The sequence below is a fragment of the Pygocentrus nattereri genome, chromosome 10, assembly GCF_015220715.1.
Source record: "Pygocentrus nattereri isolate fPygNat1 chromosome 10, fPygNat1.pri, whole genome shotgun sequence".
NCBI lineage: Eukaryota > Metazoa > Chordata > Actinopteri > Characiformes > Serrasalmidae > Pygocentrus > Pygocentrus nattereri.
The window spans coordinates 18429287-18446683 of NC_051220.1; the positions used below are offsets into that span (position 1 = coordinate 18429287).

The 17397-nt window shown below is 39.0% G+C and overlaps 1 protein-coding gene across 2 annotated transcripts in view; it reads left to right on the forward strand.

The window, feature by feature from the left end:
* The first annotated feature begins 531 nt into the window (after positions 1 to 531).
* Positions 532 to 17397, forward strand: part of LOC108430618 (serine/threonine-protein kinase PAK 6) — a 40336-nt gene continuing 23470 nt past the window's right edge. Inside the window, exons 1-2 of one of the 2 annotated variants that reach the window (XM_037542054.1) lie at positions 532 to 898; positions 16134 to 16170. The gene's annotated coding sequence lies outside the window, so the exon portion shown is untranslated. The remainder of the gene's footprint in view (positions 899 to 16133; positions 16171 to 17397) is intronic. The other variant, XM_037542053.1, reaches the window with a different exon arrangement.

Consider the following 17397-nt stretch of genomic DNA (forward strand, 5'->3'; position numbering starts at 1 on the left):
ACGGCATAGCGATCAGGGAACTGTTTCTGATACACCGCTAATGTGACGCTACTCTCTAAAAATATTTGAGATGACAGGGGAAAGTACAATTTAACGGTTAAATTATTTTATTTTTCTTTATATGATTTCTTTTTAATATCCTATTATATACAGTGTTATACTGTGGAAACAGATACACGCGGCGAAGATTTGATTTTCAAGTGACTTTGAATTAATTTAATAATAAATAAAAAACCTAGCAGCTTCTCTTATTGAATGTTCCGTGGAATAACTCGGGGAGGCAGATATTTTGGCGCTAGCGTTAGCTATTTAGCGCCAATAAAAATGGGGTAAAAGTAGTTTGTGTCATGTTGAAAGGTGCGTTAAAACTAGCGCAGCGCTGCTGAACTCATAGCTGGAGCGGCTGTCCTCAGGTGGCTAAACGGTCTCCCAGGTAACGGCTTCGCTTCGCTTTCTGAAAGGGGTTCAGCAGAGACAGCCCACAGGAGGGAGGGTGGAGAGACACCGAGCGAGCGAGAGAGAGAGAGAGAGAGAGAGAGAGAGAGAGCGCAGGGACAGAGGAAGGAAAGGAAAGCGCGGAGGTAGCTCTGTGAGGCGGCTGTGTGAGGCTTCTTCCCTCTTTTTCTTCGCCATGGCCGGCTGGAAAGGAAACGCATCGTCTCTCACAAAGGAGGCTCAGAGATGGCCTGGAGGGAGAGACAAGCGGCAAGCGGCAGCCTGTGCTACAAGGCTGCTTAAGAGCTGGCCCTTCTCCTCCTCCTCCTCCTCCTCCTCACCGTGCGCGTGAGCTTGTGTGTGTGGTTGCGTACTCGCGTGTGTGTGTGTGTGTGTGTGTGTGTGGACGCGGGAGCGCGCTTGCATAGAGGCTCATCGCATCACCCCACATCACAACAGCAAGGTAAGTAAGCAGGCCTACAATTTTCTATCTATTTGGACTCCCTTTATTCACCCACTGCTCCCCTTTCCCTTTCTGGCTTCTGTGCTTTCCAGACAAGGGGGAGAAGGGAGAGGATAGAAGGGAAAACAGGCTGAGCTTTATTGATGAGGAGAGGAATAAACCTCATCACATAGAGAGGGAGAGAGCAGAGGAGGAGAGAAAGGGCGAGAGAACAGAATGCACCAAGCTCAGGTGGTGATGAAAGAGGGAGGGAAAGAGAAGGGCTAAATGAGGGAACCGCAGCGGCTGTGGAAGTGCTTTCACCTTCCCCTCACCCACCACCACCACACCTCCCCCCTCTCTGTCTCCCCTTCTCTCGCTCTCTTATTCACTCTCCCTTTCTCTCCTTCTGTGGTGCCTGATAGCAGCCACCCTATGGAGAGGCTCCTGCATTCGGAGATCAAACTGAAATGCTCCTCTTCTCGGCCTTCCTCGTGTAAGCTGGTAAATGGCAGCCGGAGGTCCGTGGGGGAGGCTGGAAGCTGCCCGAGAACTGGGCCAGTTGTCGCTGTCATGCTGCGTTTTTGTCATCGGCTGTAGGCAGAGCAGAGCACTCAGGTGAACGGATCTGGTCAGGGTAGCAGCAGGCTGCACACATGCTTGAGAAACGTTCCCGACGTCTGGCTGAGTCAGTAAGAAGTACAAGGTGTAAGAAGTGCTGTGTTCCTAACACTGCAGTACCAAATGTATCAGCACTGTATAACCAAACAACCCATCTAAAGTAGGTGCACCAATTCATGTTGGTTTCAGAAACATAGTTCAGTCTCATAAATCAGTCACCATTAATAAGCCTCATGTTTATCAGATCAGAAACATCACAATCGGTAATTGTACTTAGTGATTGTACTTTGTAATGCTTGTGATTTGATAACACTGTAGCTGTAGTTAGCATTCCATTGATATCAACTGAAGAACATATAAACCTCAATACCAAAAAAGTTGGGGTAGTAAATCCACTTTGACCTGTATTTAAATGAAAATAGCACAATGAAAAGATATTTAGTGTTTCACTTTTTTAATTTAAATCTGAAATTGATGCCTGCGACACAGCAATGTCACAGGAAAAATTAATACTGGGACCACTGTGAAATGTTCACAGAACTTTTAAAAAAAGTGATGCAATCATCCTTGAGTAAAAGGAGCATCCAGATAAGACCTACTACTTTATGAGCAAGGATGGGTCAGTGAAAATTCCAACAGTTTAAGAACAGCATTCCTTAGCCAGTCTTTCACCTTCTACAGTGCTTAATATTATCAAAATAGATTGAGAAATCTCTGTGTGTAAATAGCAAGTCTGAAAACCACAGCTGAATGACCATTTGATCCCTCAGATGGCACATTAAAGTCAGGCATGTTCCTGTGATGGACATTACCACATGGGCTTGGAAATACTTTGACAGAACAGTCAATAAAGACTGTTAGTCGTTGCATCCACAAATTCAAAATAATGGATATTGTGTTCTCCAAGCCAAAGATGAAAAGTACCACCCCGACTGTTACCAGTGTAAAGTTCAAAAGTCAGGTTCTGTCATGGTACAGGAGTATATTAGTGCTCATGTCATGCATAACTTGCATATCTGCAAAGGCCCCTTTAACACTGAAACAGCTGTACACGCTTTGGAGCAATATACAATATAAATGACTGCTCTCTGTTTTTATCAGATGTTCATGTGCTGTCTCAGCTTTTTTCGAATTGATACTTGCACTAATAATGACTTGACCAGGTTCTAAAAGTTTTAACAAGGAGCTTAACTTAACCTACACTGTCAGAAAAAAGGGCTCTGTCCAGGCAAATGTTAGCTCCCCAAGGTACAAACAACATAAATGTATCATCAGGGGTACAACATGGCTGTTAAGTTCCAATTGCAGTTACCTTAAATTAGTTTTAAAGATACAATACAATAAATTTACTTTCATAGATTAAGGTTGCGTATTTGCACCTTTTCAAAACTTTTTCTTAAGTAGAAAAAATAAAATAAAAAACCTGGAGTCAAAACTGATTGTAAAGAGACAATGCAACTTAAAAACACATAACTTTAACAGAACATAAAACAATATGTTCCCTAACATGAGGTACTGAAGATTTACCCTTAAGGGTGTCACTCCAGTGACAGCATTTGTACCCTGAAAAGTACACTTTTTCTGAGAGTGTATTCCTGGATTAGAGTAAAAACTGTACCTCCTAACTTGTGTCACTGCTAGAAAAGAGAAAAACACACATAGTTGCTTCATCCCACATCTCCAATGTCAGCATGAGCGCACAGATTTAGTCTGATCAAACAGACAAGGTGGACGTGCCTAGAGAGATGTGCTTAGTAGACATGTGAAACAAATATTTGTGGGACTAGGCCATGTCTCAGAAAGAGCTTCAGATATGCGTGCGCCTGTCAGGTTGTCAAAGTCGCAAGTTCCAACAAAGCTGCGAATATCACAATGCAGGAATGTATTTTTAGATGCCTGTGATCAGGCGGCTGATATAGTTTTGCTTTCAGCCTGAGAGAAGATCTAAAGATCCTTAAATAAATCCTTAAAAAGCGTTCTGTCAGGCATGTTTGCCATTTATAACTACTGTTTACTTTTCAGTATGTCACCAGGAGTTGCAATGTAGGCCATCTTGACTTGAATTTGATTGACCTGATTTGATTACTGCCATCTGGACTAGCAGTTAACTCTGTTTTTCTTGAGCCCATTAACATGGGTGACTTGGCCCTCTTGTACAAGAGTTGTATGTTTCTTTCACAATCTTTGGTTCCAAAGCGCATGCTGGACTCCAGGATGGTAAATGTGTGACATTGACAGACTCGCTCATCTTCGCTGCAGGATCAATTTCAAAGGGTTAGGACTAATCAAGACACTTATCTATCATTAGAAAGAAGGGTTGAGTGAATACCGCTAAACCTCTTAACCCCTCAACATGGCCTTCATGTCCCAAAAGGCTTTAATTAACAGTCAGTAATGCTGGGGCTGAGGTTTCTCAGGTTCTTCACTGACTCGTTCTTCATGAGAGAGCCTGGGGAGAGTTTGAAGCGATGGACAGGGAAAAAAGGATTGGCAGTGAAGGATGGGAAGTTGAGGTGAGGCCTACAGATGAGGGCTAGGCATGAGCGCACATGACTCAAGCCTTCCACACACATTAAGGTTTTTGTCAGTGCTGATCTCTCGCTGGCCCCCAGAGCGTTTGTGGTCATGCTTCACGGTGCACTTCATCAGCAGAGTGTGACTGCTTCCACCATGGCACTGGACCTAGCTTAGCAGGAACGGCCAAAAGACAACAGGACCTGCCATCCTTCACTGGAGAAAGGGTCTTTCATTTGTTTGTTGTCCCTGCACAGCCACATAATTGTCCAGTAGATACACATTAAGCATTGCTTTCGATGCAATTGCTCTACTTCATTGAAAATCCATTTTGGGCCAGAACTAGGCTTAATCTGTGTCCGTAAAATGAGTCCCTAAGAGAGACAAATGCATTAAGAGATTAAGGTGACTAACAGCTACCAAGCACGATTACAGTTTTAGATTTAAGCCTTAAAAGCTTTCATGTTTACATGCTAACCATTTTTAACATGCCATGTATGCCATCTGTATGGCTACAGCTAATGTTAATGTTAGCACCAGCTAACATTAGCTAAATAAGTCAGCCTATTTTACTACATTTATCTGTTAATGTGTAGCTTATCCTGTTATTAGTTTACTTACATCTACTTTCTTCTTCTTCTTTTTTTGATTCAGAGTTTTGAATATTGAGAACAAGTTTCTTTACTGCAGTAGTATTCAGCAAGTAACAGTATAAGTCTTCTCAGAACAAATTAGTTCTAGCATAACCACAGAAATAGTTATTGTCTTCAGAATTTGTTTTTGGTTATTTGGATCGAATTATTAAGAAACTATGTAGTGAAACTGTCTGGCTTGGCTTAGTACCAGGTTGGTACTAGGTTTTGGGATCATGCTGAGGTCAGGGTTAGCATGAGGATGAGGGCAAAATTAAGGTGAATTTCATAGATATTTGTTTCGATGTAAGTTGCAAGGTAAGCATATACAACGTATCTACAGTGGACTAGCAACCCACATCATGGTTCTATCATTTGGGCTGCAGGAGCTGACCAATGCTGTTAGCAGTTTCCTCCACAGTGCCTGGCTAACCTTGAAAGTGGGTGGTTAGAAAACTGGATTTTGAAAAGTAGATGGGCATCCCACTGTCACAGTGGAAACTACAGCTAAGGACCTGAGGTATGCATTCAAGGATTCAGATGAAAAAAAATGCAAGGATGGTAGCTTTTACCCCTTCCCTGAGGCAAATGAAACCTAATAAAAGGTTAGCTTTGTAGCTTCATACTTTCTCATTGCCTGTCGAGTTCATGACGGGTCAGTCATGAACTCAGTGGGCACTGAAGAAACAGTTGTTGAAAAAGTCTTGCTGTTTTGTCCCACAAAGAGGCAGACTGAAGACAAGAGATGAACAAATGAATCCTGCCCTTTAGCAGAGAAGCATGCTACAGTAGGTCTTGGGTGGGAGTCTCATTCTATCAATAAATTACACCCTGTAAGCCGGTTTGGCCTGTCTTGTGGGGCACATCCTGATGATACGTCTTTTTCCACCAAGAGGAAAGAACTGCGTAAGGGCCAGATGGAAACCACAGAGGATATCCAGCAAAGTGGTGAAGGACTGAGAGAGTACTTCTTTATCCACTGACACGCAGACTCATTTTTTACTACATGGGTTGAAAGATGAAGTCAGCTGAATTTTTTAGGCATGCCCATGTCTGTTGTCTGATCTGCATTTGAGGAATATTTACTGATAAAAAGTGATTCTAGCTTGGAAATGGGTGTGTTGTGGTAACTGTTTGACATAAACTTTAAACATAAATCTCTAAAGTGGCAGCTTTATAGGAGAAGTAGAAATGTCCTTAACATCTTATCATAGCAAATGGACTTTATTCCAAATCATTTTGGAGTCTATTAGCCCACTTATCATGAAATAATCACAATGCTCTGTAAATAAAATGAAAAACAAAACAAAAAAGGAGTAATAAAGTTGTCTTACTATCTAATTATACACTCCTATACCCCTTTTCTGTGTTTATGAGATGACTCAAAATAGATTTTTATAGATATTTGATAGATACAGTGGGTTCACTGTTCACAATGAAAATTTGGGATTTTTTTTCATTAGATTCTGCATAATTTCTAGATAAATATTTAAAAGTGAGCGAATTTGTAATATTGAGCATGTTAAGGCTTAGGTCTGTCATGATCATACATTTTTGCTGATGATTAATTGTCATACAATTACTTATTAATAGTTCTCATTTTTTTGTTTTTGTAATTGTGACTGCAACACAGCCCGAGCTCAAATAAACAAACATTACTCATTGCCCAGAGATATTGTGAACAAACATTGATAAACAAGCTTTACTCACTGCTGCCTTCTAAAGATGTTATTAACAAACATGAAATATAGAAATACCACTCAATGCTGCCCTCTGAAAGTGTTATTGACAAACAGCCAGTAAACAAACATTACTCACTGCTGCCCCCTAAAGGTGTACATATATTTGATTCAACTCAATGGGTGACACACATAAACATAATTTTAAAAGGTAATGGAAAATAATTGCAGATTAAAATCAGATTAAATACACACACACACACACACACACACACACACACACACACACACACACACACACACACACACACACACACACAAACATTTTCTAAGCCGCTTCTCCCTCATGGTCACGGGGGGTGCTGGAGCCTATCCCAGCTGTCATTGGACGGAAGGCAGGATACACCCTGGACAGGTCGCCAGTCCATCGCAGGGCAGACAGACAGACATACACAATCACACACACTCACACCTAGGGGCAATGTAACATGTCCAATTGGCCTGATTGCCTGTCTTTTGACTGTGGGAGGAAACCAGAGAACCCGGAGGAAACCCACGCAGACACGGGGAGAACATGCACAACTCCACACAGAGAGGACCCTGGTCAGATTAAATAATTACGATCAAATTATTATGTAATAGTTGTGGCAGATGTTAGGTTTTTTTATCCTTTCCCTCTTCCATTGAATCATGTGTTCAGACAACTTAATCTACTCATCAAGCTTGTGGAGTTCATGCCAGATCTAGTCTAGGCTGTCATTAAAGCAAAAGAAGGATATTTCAAATACTTGGAAATTCTGAAATTGAGGAAAATGTTTCAAAGATTTTACTTTTCTCTCAAATTGATCAATAATATAAGAGAATCATTTTCACGAGTGGTCTCAGACCTTTAGACCCTGCTGTATGTGTTAACACCAGATAGACAGTGGAGTTACTTTCAGATTCCAAAAAAGGAAAATGATGGCTATAATCATGTTACTTTTGTCACGTTTAGCTGTTTAAGGCTTAAAAGTTCAGATGTCTTTATAGTATTCACTGCAATTAAGGCACAGTTTCACGGTTGTTGATTGGTTGAGTTGTTTGCAGCCTTTGTGTTCAAACCATGCAATTGTATTAAAGATGCATTAGTCAACATTCATGATTCTCAACCCCTAATGGTTAAATAGGTGAACTACAACAACACTGGAATGACTAGAAATGACAATGCCCATCTAAGTTTTTTTAGCGCTTGCTGTTAAAAAGCATTGTTATGACTTTCTAGTGATAAGATAGGCTGTTAAAAGTATTGCTTTTCTTAATTCTTTACATATAAATGATAAAAGTACAGCATAATGATAATGTTGCTTGAGATGAGATCAGAATATTCAATACAGCGTGCATCTCAGTAAAGCACATTGAGCGGGGTCTTTGCTCGTTGCTAACACAAGTTGTTAACAACAGTGACTATCAGTTCATTTATCCCAGGGTGGTTTACTTGCTTTCAAAGATTAAGAAATTCATTAAGAAAGAGCTGCAGTACTGCTCTTCCATGAGAAAGTATACCATTATATTTCACTTATTCAGAGAGACTTTTCATCTATTCATGATATTCAAGTACTCTTCAAATATGTCTTTGTACTTAATTTGTCATAATTTGTTATGCAAAGTGTGCCATTCAATCATTCCGATGCTTTATACATATTGCATTTACATACCTGTCTAGAAGACATTCTAGTACTCTTGGGTAGGTTGTTTACTGTTATGTAGCATTGGGGAGTATCTTAAAATGACTGACAGGAGACCTGTAATGTAGTTTTCCAAACTGAGTTTCTTAGGCACATAACACACTTTCCGGATGCCATTGCTAAAACCAGGGGTGGAAATCGTTAGCATTTTTGGGGGGGGCCCTAGGATTGTTTTTTTAGGTGACTGCTCAGGGGCACCCAATGTTCAGAGGCACCAAAGGTTGCCAGAAAATAAATACAATAAAGTAAAAATAATAATAAAAAATTATTAAGATAAAACCTGTTGTGACATTCAGTTCACTTCAAATTTGCACACCAGACCTGTCAGTATCTGTCAAATAAACCAGCTGTAAATACGTATCTTTTACTGCTGAATCTGTTAGACACTGGCTTATTTGTATAAAACGCTAATTTTAGTGATTGTATTTACATTAATGATGTTCATCCTCATCAACCCTCTCGTTGCCATACTCGGCCGATTTGGACAAGGCCTTAGCTAAGTTAGTTCAGTTTTTTGTAAAGGGCAAGATTCACATTCACTCTGTGAATGACACTCACATCTGACTCTGTAGCAAGCTGTTGCAAGGTCTCACTGTCTGTGAAAAGGTGGTGTGTGTGATAGTGAGATGCAGATTTCATGGAGATAAATCCAATGGCCAGGGGCACCAGAGGACCTAATCTGGCCCTGCATGCAGAAATCAAAACAAGCTTTCCAAGACAGAGACTGCAAAACAAATGGTCAAAACAACTATTATCACATCAGAAATACAAAATAACTCTTTTCATTATATGATTCTGACTGTCAAAAATGTTCAGTGTCCAGTTCATTTGATGTTAGATACGTTTATGTTTACATATCAGGCTTGCAATTAATGATACTGTCAGGCTAGCTAGCTAATGTGCTAAACAATAGTGGCTGTTTTAAACTGAGCCAACTGACTGAAATTATCAGCAGTAAACACAAGTTTCATCAAGTAATATTACTACAGTGATAAGACTACATCTTCAAATGAATGCCACCACAGTTGGAGGAAAATTAGGAAGCGAAACACCACTTTTTAATTCTGATTGTGGAGGATTCGTCTGCCTTCATGTTCTGAACACACAGTGTACTGACTGTTGTTACCATGGAGACTGGGTAGGTGGACCCTACTGCAGCGCTGTGACTTTACATTGGCTGAATGGGCTGTAGGTAGAACTTGAGGTGTGTTCAACAGACACTTCTCTTTATGCACACACTTCAGAACAGTTAAACAAATATATAGTTTTCTTATAAAAACTTTTGAAATCTGAGCCAGAACACTGTTCCTAGGGACTTCTACTCCCAGAACTTTTTTGCTCCTAAAATTTTTTATATCTTGCTTTACATCTTTGCACAAAAAAACCAAAACAAAAAAACAATTAGTGCACCTATAAAGGCAGAATGAATAGTATGTCCATTCTCTGCGATGTGTTGTCACATTTCAATGCATTGTGAAATCACAGTGCATTGTTATGATGCATTATTACACCCATACTAATTGGTGAATGTTTCCTGTCTTAATGAACTTGGCACTAGTGAATTGGATTTGTTTAACACAAAAAAAGTACTGTATTTGTTGCACTGAAATGATCTGTAAGCTCCTTAAAGCCACCCATTTCTCTCCCAGTTGCAGCACAGGGCCACTGTATCTGTGTCTTAGGCAGAGGAACACTGTCAGAAACTCTTCTGCCACAAAATCCCTTTTGTCAAGTTCCAGAAACTAGAGCAATCACTGCATATCTTTTTCTTGGGCCGCAGTCGAGCTTCCTCTTGGATAAAAGCCATTTTATTCGAAACATTTTCCATCCAGAGTGCTGCAAACCACAGAAGAATGCTTAATCACAGTCCTCAGAAAAGGCCTGATATGTGTAGACATAACATCACCAGTAATATAGGGATGTAAACTGTAAGCAAGTAATCGAACCAGAGAGGTACAGAGAAGCCTGCCATATCTTCTCTTTCCTATTGGCTTCTTTTCCTTCTCAGCAAATCCTCCAGTCCATCCGGAAAACATTTACACAGAAAAAGAAATTAAGTAATGTAAGACAAGAAGTATTATTAGAGATCAATGCCGTTCAAAGTGCTTCAGCATTCAGCTGCATTATTGGGTGTTTAATGCATTCAAAAAGAAGTCATATGATTTAATTAATCCACACATTCCATTCAGTCCAATAGAGCAGAGTCAGCAAATATGGACTGCTACCTTAATATGAAATGCAGTTATACAACCCCAATTCCAATGAAGTTGGGACGTTGTGTGAAACATAAATAAAAACAGAATACGATGATTTGCAAATCCTTTTCAACTTATATTCAATTGAATACACTACAAAGACAAGATATTTAATGTTCAAACAGATAAACTTTATTGTTTTTGGCAAATATTCACACATTTTGAATTTGATGCCTGCAACACGTTCCAAAGAAGTTGGGACAACAATACGACAACAGAGACCCCAGACTGTTGAGCAACTGAACTTGGACTTCAAGCAAGAATGGGAAAGAATTCCACCTACAAAGCTTCAACAATTAGTGTCCTCAGTTCCCAAATGCTTATTGAGTGTTGTTAAAGGGAAAGGTGATGTAACACAGTGGTAAACATGCCCCTGTCCCAACTTCTTTGGAACGTGTTACAGGCATCAAATTCAAAATGAGTGAATATTTGCAAAAAACAATAAAGTTTATCTGTTTGAACATTAAATATCTTGTCTTTGTAGTGTATTCAATTGAATATAGGTTGAAAAGGATTTCCAAATCATCGTATTCTGTTTTTATTTATGTTTTACACAACGTCCCAACTTCATTGGAATTGGTTTTTTGTAATTAATGTTGACATTTTTCCTGTTTGTCCTTAAAACAACCAGGCTGTTTCATTTTTTGAGTGTGGCTGCTAGAATGTGAGGAAAATACTTTCTTGGATGTGCTACATGAGGCAAATTATATTACTGTCACCCAGGATTAACACATTATTATTCAGATTAAGTTGGAAAAACTACATTGGTCAGTGACATACCATACATAAATATATTTTCCCTTGAGAAAGGTAATCTTTTATAATGCTTTGGTTTCTCAGCCACAGAGCCCTAGTTAATAAGGCAACTGTGCACAATACTGAACAACCAAATGTGCAAACAAATGCAGAAAACTTTAAATTCATATAAAAGTCCCAATACTCAGTGTCCATCAAAGCAATCTCAACAAGTCTATATTAACGTACTGATAAGATGCTAATGTGAGAGGTTATCTAGCATAACTCACTTATCTGCTGGAGAAGGCAGCACTGCTTTAAAGTTTTACTCCATATATCCGGTGGTTTTATCTGAAATGAAATTCCAGGCCAGTGGAGCAAATAATGTGTGTCTTTGTCGAATGAGGAGTAGAGAGAGTTTAGTTTAATGTACTCTTTCAAGGCCCTGCCCTGCCTTGCCTTGTTAAAGGTTCATGAGTGTGTTACAAGACTGCTAAAATCTAAAAGCAGAGATGGTAGGTGAAAAACATCAGCATCGAAACAAACAGCAGAACCAGAGTTTAGAACGACTAGGTGTGAGTGTGACACACACCCACGCATATTTGTTATTTGTTTTCATAAATTGTCAGGAAATTAAATGTATAAAAAACTATATATATATACATACATATATATATATATATATATATATATATATATATATATATATATATACACCCAATGCATTATTGTTTTTTTTTTATCAATACAGCAATGTACAAATACCAGATGTTTAAAATATCACGTGTCACAAGGGTTCTCATGTAGCAGTTGTAGCCAGTCAGCAGCCTGTCCATGTTGTCCACACTCTCACTTTCTGAAAGAAAAATTCAATATAAATTGTGCACTAAATTGTGCAGAAAATTTCATTTCTAAGTGTGATAAGTGGAGCTTATCTAAGTGTGATAAGTGGAGTATTGAGAATGTAACTGTTTATTGGTCTTTTATAAGAGGTATATGAAATAACTATAAAACACAATTACGGTTTATTATTTCAGAGCATTTGCTGTTTTTAGCATGCCATAACATCTTGTTAAAATATAGACATTTTGCAAAAAGCACTTTACAACTTTAAACTTACAACTTTTAACTCTAAAGTTAGGACCATTTTGTTCGTTCTGTTTTTCTCTGGGTTTCTGTCCTGAAAATGTAGAAAAACAAACATACACATGCTCACACATGCTGCAGTGTCATTACACTCAAAGGGCGAACCGGTCACAATAATGAATGTGATGGAGGAAAACTCTCACTGTCTCACTCCACTGCAGAGTCACATGTGCATGCAAGTATTTCTCAATTGCTTCCAGAAAATCCAGCTGTGTAATTTGGCTGAGATTATGCTTATTCCTGCCTCGACGAATACAAAGACAGGATGAGCTGGAGTCCCCCACCCACTCCTTGCAATCTGACATTGATTTTTTTTGCATGAAGCAGTGAGTGGTAGTCCTAAAATTGAATCAGCGAGGATGTGATCCACAGTGATCCCACCACTGCTGCAGTACCTGCCTACAAACACCAACTGCATCACTGCATGTCTGCAAAAGTGAAAAGCTTTTTTTATTGGCTCTTTTGCAGTTCAGGGCTGTTGTGCAGTATCTTTATACCCCCTCCCTCCCACACACACTCACACACACATGGGCTACTTATGTATTCAGGTACTCTCAAACCAATGTTAGGGTTGCTATATGGCTATCAAAACATTTGTTATCGTGTGTAGTTACTGTGTGTAGGTTGGCTGTTATGCTCTGCTAATGTGGACTTGTAGAGAATGGATTGGACTGTAGACTTTATTTGTTAGCCTTAAGAGTAAATTTAATCAGTAAACAACACAACAAACAAACAATAATTATGTTATTAACAACAGCAAAAGTTGTAATTACAATAACAATAATAATAGTGACATCAGGCAATACAATTGCAAGTAGATTCTAATTAACCAGTTCAATATAGTATAAAGTATAAGCTCTGTGAGGTCTGAGATATTGTGCAAAGAATGGATTTGACTATGGAACTGCAATGGCAACTGATAACTCAGTAAACAACATCACTAACAAGCAACAATTATTGCTATTATTGTTTGCAACACTAAATGTTAACTAACTAAAAAAAAATATTTGTAAAAAACTGTCAGTTGTGCTCTCTGTCTAGAGAACACACATGGCACAGCTGAGACTCAAATCTAAAGTGTTTAGAATTACTATAGAAGCTCCTGAACAGATTTTGACACAGCCAGACGTTATGCAGACGTTAAGCTTTCAAACTTTGTAAACTTGGGCTTGTGGTGTGCTCTAACACTGCATTTCATAACCTTGTGTGGTAGTTAATTATTTCAGCTTCTTCTTCAGTGTATGAGCTGGGAAGTTATGTCCATCAGGCCTTTTTGTGTTTATTGAATATATTGACTTATTGCTAATTGTTTGATTTCTGAATTTTAAACACTTCTGTGCACTGGGAGAAAAATCCCAGAGATCACAAGCTAACAGAGTTACTGAAATGCTTGCTTCTAAATAGACCTCAGTGGATCTAATTAGGCCCAGCATATTGACATTAAGCTGTACAAATTAACTATGAAAGTGCAAATGATCAGCAATAGGCAAAAGGTTCCATTGATTTCAGTGGCTTAAACTAGCACCTTAAACAAACCACCTAGCCAGTGTTGTACAGTAGTTACCTGCCTTAAAGTCTCATAATTTGTTATTATTAATAAAGTAGTTACCTGCTTTACAGGGCATTAACCTCTTAAAATCCAGGCTTATTACACACTAAGCCTTAGTATTCCGCAACTACAAGGACTTCAGTGCAAACTGGTTGAGCAATTTTTAGGTTATAGAAGCATGTAATGAAATTTTGGGCTTGCCGGTGGGCCCTGGCCATATAATGGGTTAAAGTCATATCACTCATGGGCACATGTGTTGTAGACATAAAGAAATGTTTCAGTAAATGATATATTATTTATTTGATATAGGTGAGCTGTTCTTATATTCGTAAGATGAAGAGACATGTTGTTCTAAATAATTAATGCACAACTTAATATTGAGTTCAGAGTTATGCTTCCCTCTGAGTTCCCTGGACAGCTAGACAAGTCAATTATCATTTTTGCCCTATGTAGTGTCGGGTTAACCAGGGGTATAATTTTCTGTCATTATGAATGTTTCTTAGTTTATACAGTGTGTTCTTGGCCCTTATTGGCCATTTGCAAAACTCCCATCTCCCTTAGTTGTTGCTGCATTTGTCAAACTTAGGCCACCTGGTAGCGTCTGTAACACTTATCTGGCTTATATCTGGCAAAACACAGCCATTTTAGACACAGAGTACATTTGAAAGATTTTTCATTCAGAAATAAACTGGCTTAATTAGATTTTAATTGCGATTGTGTCAGAGGTGTGTCAATGCCAAGATTTTCTGTGTTTTAGATCATGGAACCACAATGTTTCTGCACCCCTGACTCTGACTCTTGCAAAGCACCCCTATGTTACCAGCATGAACTTTTATATGTGCAGCAAGCACAGGTACATGCGACTGTGACATATTAGATGACAGTAGGGGCACGCTGTCCGGTTACCACTTTCAAAGATTTGGATCTTCTTTTGCTTGACGTGCCACTGGAAGTATGTTCAGAATAGATCTGCTGCCATGCTGCCATTCGTTCTGGTATAAAACAAGTTTACTTTAGCCTAATAAACAATGATCAGTGCATACAGCTGTCTGTCCTACTAACCGAGCTGACAAATTTAAATGAGACTTGTGAATAAATAATCCAAATATATAATAATCTGATGTGTTAAAGTATTCATATTAAAGATAAATGTGGAAAGATTTACAATTAAAAAACAAATGAGCTCTGTATTTAAATCTATTTCACAGTATCACTAACTACAGGCACTGTTGATTGAAAGAACAGCAGTCTTAATGGAACAGTGTTTAAGGTTTAATGGCAACTTGTGGAGAGGTTGCAGATTGGACTGAATTTCCCTCCCTCACCCCTCCCTTTCTGAATTTGTAGTATAACTTATGTTGTCTATCAAGTGCACTGCATTTAGATCGGTACATTAAATTACCTTTCCAGCAGAAAACAGGTAACATCGGCATCACTCTGAAAACATTTGTCCCTCATCAGCGATTTCTACCTGGGAAAGGCCACACCAAAGTTTATCCTTGTTTTCTGCCTTGTTTTCTTCATTTTGCTTTTTGGGTGTCTTCTCTTCTTTGATGATGAGGATTCACTATCCCTGGCTTTTTTTTTTGTGTGCTAAATTAAAAGTCTCATCCTCCATTTGTCAAAATTGGGGTTTTCAAACTTACAAAATGGTTAGCATCGTCAGAAAACACTGATCCTTTTTCTTTCTGCGTCTTCCATCCAGTGCTATAGCACTACCAAATTCAAGCTGCTGCTTCAATGTGAAAATGCAAAATCACTCTTTAGAGCCATTGTTTGCTTTGTCTGTTCTGGGCTGTAGAAACATGGTTGCGCAACATGTTTCTGTTGGAAGAGGACCCGCCCCCTGTGTAGATATAAAGGGCTCATTCTAAGCTAATGAAAACACAATGATTCATAGTTAAAGGTAATTATACACTAATGAAAACATGGTATACTATATTCCAATTGCTAATAGATCCTCCTAAATCTTAAACACTGCACCTTTAAGTCAAAGTACACTGACAATTTAAGGATGTTTTTGATGACTTTGTATCTTATCTAACTTTGCAAATGAGTCACAAGATAAACACTACCTGTACAGAGAGGCCCTGGCATTAAAGGCTGCCATGCAAGAATGAAGACTGTTCTTTCTGATGAATGATACTCTGTGAACTGTCACAGAGTCAAGCAAGAGTAAAACCTATTTAGGGTGTATCAGACTGATAAACTTCTGCAGACCCTGTAGGAGTAGCTTATGGTCAATAGTGTCAGAGGCTGCAGTCTGGTAGAGCTACCATTGACACTTTGTTGGAATGAACATTTGATTTCAGCTCATTTACAGCTTTCATTAAAGCGATCCCTCTGCTACCTGCTGTTAGGGCAGAATCCTGATTGGATTTTCTCCATTACTTTCTTTCAGGTCAATTGAAGCATTTAAAAGGGCATCCAATTCAAATGTAAGTATATCTGTCTGAAGTGAAAGCCTTTCTTTAGACCTGGCAGCTTGTGTTTGTTTGTTTGTTTGTGTGTGTGTGTGTGTGTGTGTGTGTGTGTGTGTGTGTGTGTGTGTGTGTGTGTGTGTGCTTGCAGTATTTTGATGGGGTAAGGTCTGTACAAGGTCATATCTCAGAGGATTAGATGTAAGCCTATGTTGGCCGTAAATTCTTAACACAGCAAGAAAAAGTCAAGATTAGTGCAGATATTTTTTCCATATGCACTCAGTGAAATCAATGATTCATTGCTTTGGAGACAGTCATAAACTTGCTCGGCTCTGTGTGGCTGATAACAGAAATTTTGAGTAAGATTAAGGCTATTTAATTTGCAGTCGTTTCTAGAGAACTACAGACACTATTTAAAATCCTATTATGACTCTACAGTGTTCTGTCATTGAAAAGACCTTTAAACTGCTACAACACCAAGCTAGTGCTTAAAAATGCTTGGGAGTACAATGAAAGTTGTTGGATTTCTGAAGCTGTAATTTTTGCAAATGCTGTCCAAATAGGTTTAATTTGGGCCTAAATTGCCTCCAAACCAATGTTAGCATGTCCATAAAAACTGGGGACCCTCACTATGAAATGGTCAAATAGGCTACATCCTGTAAATCTCAGAACAAACTAGGCAGCATTGTATGCTCACACTGTACGGATGTAGGGAATGAGGCATCCAAGGCGTTAGCTTTGGTTGTGGTTGGGTGGTCATGCCTCAAAAAATCAATAGCGGTAAAGTCCAAACCGCAGCCCATTTGGAGAACATGGATTGTGTTTGCGGTCGTTTCGTGTAGGGGCTGTTATCACTTGCAGCCAGAGAGCAAACTGGCTTAGATTTCATCCTCCAGTAAATACACATTGATCTGCTTGTACAGGTAAAACAAACCAAGGCAAAATATTTGGTCTGGCAGAGCTGACATCTGTGGAGTTCACACACAACAATGCTCACCGTCATATCATCTACAGAAATGTAGTCTGTGACCAGGAAGGGTCATTTAGAGGTTGGTTTTCATATACGATTAGCAGAACAAATTACCTTGTTAAGCACGTGAGTAAATCAGCTGTGGCCTGAGCCTGTAGAAAACACTTTCACAGATTTACTAACAGAGATTTAAGTTTGTGCCTGTGTGACTGTCCAATTTATTGGGTTATCCATGAAGAATGTCTATGCAAATGAACACTAAGTAACAAATAAAC